This window comes from Furipterus horrens, unplaced genomic scaffold (assembly GCF_987537825.1).
Source record: "Furipterus horrens unplaced genomic scaffold, mFurHor1.1.pri manual_scaffold_17, whole genome shotgun sequence".
NCBI classification, from domain to species: Eukaryota; Metazoa; Chordata; class Mammalia; order Chiroptera; family Furipteridae; genus Furipterus; species Furipterus horrens.
Window position 1 is genome coordinate 39,471,574 of NW_028327187.1, and position 7,341 is coordinate 39,478,914.

Consider the following 7,341-nt stretch of genomic DNA (forward strand, 5'->3'; position numbering starts at 1 on the left):
TTTGAAGGACATGAGAACACAAGAGTATAAAAATGCCACATTGTGGGCGAGGCCTTGATTTCTCTGACTCAGGCAAGGGCATCATGGGATACGAACACCCAAATGTTGTCCTTGAGTCTAGTAAACTTTCAGCCGTAAATTGATCCAGGCCTTTTGGAAGCTGCAGGGTTTCTTTTCAGCCTGCCTCATCAGCTACAATGTTTTCCGCACACTTTTGCTTCTTTCTAAAGATAATTTTTTTAAAAAGCACACTTCTCCCAAGCTCCAAGTGCTGCCCTCCTTCTGGTATATCACACTTCCCTCCCCCTCCTCTACCTTGCAGGTGTGTGTGTCATCAGTGGCCCCCACACCCACAATACTGGTGAGGAAGATCTTCTAAAGGAGCACCTTTAGATCATTTTTTACAAAAGCACACTGAGGATCAGAGATGTGAAGTGACTTGTCGAAGATCTCACAGCTACTACCTCCTAGGTAGAACTGGGGAATCTCCATAGTTTTCTAGTGGGGAAACTGGTCTATGCTCCCCACCCTCTCCCCAAGCCAAACAGCTTCCCTTTTGGGTTATACTTTTCTTTTTTTATTTGTTATTTATTTTTTTATTGTATTTTTTCCATTACCATTTAATGCCCTTATATTCACACACACCCCACGCACACATGGATTATATTTTTCTGGACTTCTCTCATTGCCTCTGTTCTCCCTCTCCCACCCCCTTATTTATTTGTTTGTTTGTTTATAGAATGGAGCAATCCTTTAGTTTTAGACACTTTCCCAAAGAGGTTGTTGAGACATGATGATGGAAGGAGAAGATAGGGAGATAAAGAGAGATAGGGATAGGGAAGGAAAGATATGGGGAGAGAGGGAAGCGGGAAAGATTGGGAGACTTGAAGCTGCTATGCTTGTTGCTGGCTTTGAAGATGAAGGAAGGGGCTGTGAGCCAAAGAATGCGAGCGGCCTCCAGAAGCTGAAAAGTGCAAGGAAATGGACTCTTTTCTGGCCCACAGGGAATGCAGCCCTGCTGACACTGTGATTTTAGCCCAGTAAGAGTCATTTCAGACTCCTGACCTCCAGGACCTTAAGAGAATAAATTTTGGGTTTTTCTTTTTCTTTTTGAGAAAAACAAGAAGTTGTCAGTACATGAACTTTCCAGTAGAGAAAAATGAACATGAAAATCAGCCTCCAGCCATCAGCAGCTGCTCTATTCAAGGCCTAGGATCTTCCTTACCCAAGTGGTGGGGTGGAGGTGTGTACTTCCCCTCCTTTATTAGCTTATCTTGCTGTGTCATGATGGCAGTCAGATGTTTCATTGTTTTCTGCCAAAGCAGACATTCTACAAAGTCATAATATTCTACGTTGCACTCTTTCTCTGCATGGATACCACAGAGGCCATGTGCACATTGTATCCCTTCTTTTTCAAAAGCATGGAACCAAGATGGAATCTTGAGAGGTTGCTCAGCACTTTGGATTGCTATCCAGTGGTCTAAGTCAATGCTCAGTCTGTTCTGCATAGCAAAGAATGGCATGGCGTCCTGCTGCGGTGCTCTTGTCTCCTTGCTGACCACCAGTACTGAATGATCTCCCTAATTTCTTTTCATCCTGTACCATATAAGAACAGTTGGCAGCTAGACCAAAGTGGTTTGTTAGGTGTGGAGGCACCAGGCTAGTCCAGGCCAACTTCTGGAGATCCAGCACACAGGAAGTAAAGCAGTAAACTTCCTGTCAGGCACCAATGTGACATGCTGGACTGGGAGTCCTCTCAGAGCCAGACTGAGGGTGAAACAAGGAACCTATGGGAAGGGGAATTTCTAGGGTAAGGAGTACAGGCCTGGGTCTCCAGTTATGGTCATCTCTGGGCTGTATTATAAGAAGAAGCTAGGTCAGAGTTAGTTGACATAGATGAACCATTTATTTATTTTTTTAGAAGAATTGACTGGACACCTCCTATGTACCAGGCACTGGCTATGTGCCAAGGATCTCAGTATGGATTGAGAGAGGCAAAATCCCTACTTTCATGGAGTTAGTGAGATTTGTTTAAAGGTTTCTGTTTGTTTGTTTTTTTAAGACATAGCCCTGGCTGGGTGGCTCAGTTCATTGGAATGTCATCCCCTACACCAAAAGATTGCATGTCCAATTACTTATCAGAGCACATACCTAGGTTTTGGATTCAATCCCTGGTTGGGGTGCATAGGGGAGGCAACTGATTGATGTTTCCCTCCTCTCTCTCTCTCTCTCTCTCTCTCTCTCTCTCTCTCTCTCTCAAAGCAATAAACATATCTCCGAACAAGGATTTAAAAAAAAGAGACATAGATGTTTTCCAGTCGTGTGTCTGTCCTCTACCAGATTTTGTTCAGGGCTGACTACCTTTTGGACCTTTGAACCTTGTGTTTGTGGTGCCAAAGGAGTTCTGAACCTTGGGCTTAACCAGTGGTTTGAAGGTAAATGTTTAACAATTGATTGTCTGGGGGGAAGTGTATGAATGTATACATGTACAAAAGTTAATTATAAATTTTACTAATAAAGAGGATGTATACCACACAAATTAAACATAATAAAATAGACTATATTATTAAAAGCAGTATTTTAATACCATCATTAATATCAATAAATATCACAAATATTAATATTTATTACTCAGTAGCCAACTGATTCTCACAGAATGCTTTCATTGATTTTTGCCAGACTGTTGTATTTGTAGCCAACCTGTGGTTTGCAAATGACGAACAAATGCTCTAACATGAGTGCTGGTTGATATTTTAATTTATGTGTGAAACAACAGACACATGTCAGAACTTTCATTAACTTTTCACTAATGTGAGTGAGTACTGAATAGGATTGTGGTTTTCAAGCACTGGAATGTTATTTCCTCATTTTTTGGTATGATTCACAATATAACAGTTACATGGCACACAGTTGAGTTTAATCTTCATTATTAACATTTTCCCCATCACTTTTTAGGTCCAGGTAATCAACAAAGCAAATCAAGCCCTGATTTGCAGCATTTACTGATTTATGAGTTGTAAATACTCCCACGTGGCTGATTTCAAGCTGCCAATCTCAGGTACAATTGCAAACTATTATACGGTATGCCAACCATACAGATACCATAGATGGTAAACAATGTCAAGCACACAGACAATAAATAGAGTAAAAGTTTTGGGGTCTTTATTACCTTCGTTTTTAATAGAATTTATTTCATTGTAACTATAGTTTTAAACAAAAGCTGTGTTTAACAAAGCTCACAACATTTCTGAGCATGTGGCATATGGATCTCAGGTGCCAGAATTAGCCAGCTCCAGCACATCCGTGGGCCTGAGTCTATTTCTAGGTCTTAAAGGACCATCATCCCTCCTCCCACTCTCCTTTGTCAATTCAGGACCCTCCAGCCCACCGTCATCGATGGGAACTCTAGAACTAACTCTAGCTGCCACCTTGAATGTGGGCTCTGGGGAGAGGTTGACAATGCTTTTCCATGAGTTGGTGGCCTCTTTCTGCCAAAAATGAAAAGAAAAAAGCAGAAGTGGCAGAGAGCCAGGGATACTTGGAGCGACTCTGGAAGGCACGTTGGGCAAGCACTCAAGACTAAGGGGAAGGCGATGAACAAGTGAGGACAGGAGAGGTCTGGCTAGGCCCTCTGTCCACTTGGCCCTGCTCCTGGCTGGGCTGTCATTTATTGTCACCAGAAAGGCCGGTGACATTGGAGACCATAGGTTGGGGAGAGGGGCCAAACACTTGTCTCTTGCCTCTGGGATATTAGCCAGAGCCCTGGAAGCTACTTCTGAGGGTGGCCTAGTGCTCGCTCTTGGAGTCTGTATTTTGTGCCCTATTTCCTGTTCAGTGGGAGAGAGCGGCAGTAGGCCTTTGGGTGTGTGTTTGGCCCTCTTGCTGACTGGATCACTCTGCTTTGGAATATGCCCCATTCTGGTGGAAAGTCGGTGCACCATTCTGAGCCATCCTCTGTGTGCAGGCTTTGGATGAACCCGGTGTCCTTCCCAGCCACTTGCACTTGCCTCTACTCCCTGGGTCACCCCCGGGCAACTTATCAGGCACAACTGCTCTGATGGAGTTGAGGCCATGTTGGGATATACTGCTCTGATGTCACTGCACAAGTGAGCGTTCTGTGTTTGCACCTAGGCTGGCTGCGCTCCCAGGGCAGAGTCCTCAGCCCTGCCCCACCCGGCACTCAGTACACAGACCAGCCGTCAGTGACTGAATGAATCAATGAGTACAGGCCTGGATGACATTCAAGATCTCTTCCTGGTGAAAACAGAAGCCCAGTGTGGAGTCTGGCATGAGAGCTCTGCTCTAGTCATCCTGTAAAAGGAGTGTCCTTTGTTATTGATGACGCCTGGGGGAGGGGAACTCCCCAATCCCCACCCCATACACAGGCGGGTTTTTACTAGCCAGTTGTTCTGTAACTAGGAAGTTCAGCTGCTGCCACAGCCGCCAGCCACCTCGCACACTGCTCCACCCTGTACCTATGAGGCTGGCAGAAGTGCTGACTGGGACTGATTTGCTCCTGACATCAGCCTGAGGACATCCTGTGCAGCTGAGAGGGTGGTGCTGCCCTCCTGTTATGAGGGGGACTGACCAGGGTGAGGACACTGACACTAAGGGCTCAATATACTGTGAAAGGGGAAGGATCAAGCTCTACAGATTTACAAGTGATCCACTTCCTGCCAAGCGCCCCTCCCCACCACTCAACGTGCATGCCAGCATTCCCACACACCCTCTAGCAAATGCCTTCTGACAACACTATTCATACGGGTTTGGGAAAGAGGGGACACCTGGAGGCAGGACTCTGGAGGTTCACCAGTCAGCCATCTCCAGGCCCACTATGACTGTTGTCCTTAAAATTGTGCACAGTGACTGTTATGAAGGAATTGTAAAACCACTGTGCAGGAGCTCTGGACTCTCACCTCCAAGGACAACCACACCTTCCATCAACATGCCCTGAGCTGAATGACCATGTGAGGGAACCAACTTAGAAGTTTTGGTGTGTGTGTATGTGTGTGTGTGTGTGTGTGTGTGTGTGTGTGTGGTAAAATATTAAAACTTTCTGTTTCTAGGCCAGATTTTGCTCCTGTGCTCCAGACCTCCACCCACATTCACATGCCTCCCAGTCAGCCCCACTTGGATGTCCCACAGGCAACTCAAATGAATATACCCAACCACGTTTTTCATCCTTTGCTTCCTCCTCACACCCACAGTCTGTCCTGCTGGATGATCTCTTGCTCAATCAATGGTACTAACACTCACCTACTTAGCCAAGCAGGAAAACTAGGCAGTCCCTTATCCCACATCTCCATATGATCGTTCACCCATTCAGACCTGTTCTAGTCTGCCCATTTTCACTTCATCACCCTGGCCCTGAATACCCTGTCAAGATTTTAGGTCAAGCTGCTGTCTTCTTGAAGGACAGCAACTACCTCTTGATGAGCTTCCTTGCCTCTAGGTCTCCCATCATCCCTACCCCAGACCTATTCCCTTCTCCACCCTGTCCATAAACCAGTCCCAAATTATGTGCCAAGGCAGCTGATAGAAGGCCCGCCTGACCAAACATGTCTTACCCCCCAATTTGTAGGTGCCTGAAGTTCCCCTTATTTTGGTCAATTCTGGGGAAGTGTATATTAGTTAGTGTACCTTTAAGTAGAACCTAGCCTATCTGATTAATCCTACTGGCATCCAATTTTCAGTGGCAGAAAAGAAGGAATGTAAAGTGAAAAGGAAGTTTTGACACCAGTGAGGAAGTCAGGGGAAGGCGCAGAGTAGGGTAATGCTCATGTCCACAGGGCCAGAGGGGATTACCAGGAATTGGGGGAAGTGGCTTCCCAAAAAGGAGTGGGCTGGGTCCTGAAGGGATCTCCAAGAAGAAAGACTACCCTGAGGAAGGCAGAGCTCTGAGAAAGGGAGAGGAGGTCTCAGCCAGCTAGCTTACATGATGAGCAGGTGACTGCACTTCTCCCAATGAAGTCTTCCCACAGGGATAGTACTAAGATCTCCCAAAATGTGGTCTGAGCTTCCTTCCAAAAGGGAGGGAGAAACTGGGGAGCCAACCCCTATCCTTCCCCCCTGAGACATCTGACCTGAAGAGGTGACAGAACCACACATGTCTGCTCTGGGTGGGTGGGTAAGTCCTGATTCTCCTCAGAGACTGAAGGAGCATTTTCCCCTTATGTAATCATTCTTTACAAAACACAAGTCTCTCTTCCTTAACCCCATCCTCTAGTCCAGCTGAAAGAGAGTCCCCTATAGTTATAGTCCTGCCAGCGACAGCTCCACAGTTTCACAAGGTGGAAGCCCAAACCCTCATGGCTGTCCTTGATGAATCCCAGACACTACCCCATGAGTCCCCCAGGACAGTGATGCCACCAGATTTCTTGGGAATAGACTGCTTTTCTCATTCATCTTTGTATCTTTAGTGTGAAGTGCCCGCCAAGTTTAACAGGCCTCTCTGTGCTCAGTCTGCAAATGACCATCTTTTCTTTGTCTTTGGCTGTGTCCTTTTGCTGGCCCCCAGCCAGCTATGTAATACACTATATGTGGTGATGGTCTCAAATGTGTAAACTATCAGAAGGTACAAATTAGGAAACAAAACATGAGTCAACGTTGTGGTGCATTGTCTTTTTTTTTTTCCTAAGTATTTCTGTTGCATATCTCTCATTGTCCTCAGGATAAAGTTCAGATTCCAACCATCATATACAAGTCTCTTCAAGATCTGGCTGCTGCTAAATGAGGATGTGTTGGTCAAAGGGTACAAACTTCCAATTATAAGATGAGTAGTTCTGGGGAATCTAATGTACAGACTGGTGATTACAGTTAATAATACTGTATTATATACTTGAAAGTTGCTAAGAGTGCATCTTAAATGTTCTTATAACAAAAGAGAAATAATTATGTGATGTGATGGAGGTGTTAGCTAACACACAGTGGTAATCATTTTGTAATATATTTTTTAAGATTTTATTTATTTATTTTTAGAAAGAGGGGAAGGGAGAGAGAAAGAGAGGCAGAGAAACATTAATGTGTGGTTGCTTCTTGCACCCCCAACTGGGGACCTGGCCCACAACCCAGGTATGTGCCCTGATTAGGAATTGAACCGGCAACCCTTTGGTTCACAGGCCAGTGCTCAATCCACTGAGCCACACCAGCCAGGGCTCATTTTGCAATATTAAGTGTATCAAATCATCACATTGTATATCTAAAACTTAATATAATGTTGCCCTGGCTGGTGTGGCTCAGCTGATTGAGTGTAGGCCTGTGAATCGAAAGCTCATGGGGTTCAATTCCTTGTCAGGGCACATGCCTGGGTTGCAGGCCAGGTTTCCAGTTGGGGGTGTGTGA

The 7,341-nt window shown here is 45.4% G+C and overlaps 1 pseudogene; it reads right to left on the reverse strand.

The window, feature by feature from the left end:
• Positions 1-1,202: 1,202 nt before the first annotated feature.
• LOC149990862 (NADH dehydrogenase [ubiquinone] iron-sulfur protein 5 pseudogene) lies at positions 1,203-1,523 on the reverse strand (annotated as a pseudogene).
• Positions 1,524-7,341: the final 5,818 nt, after the last annotated feature.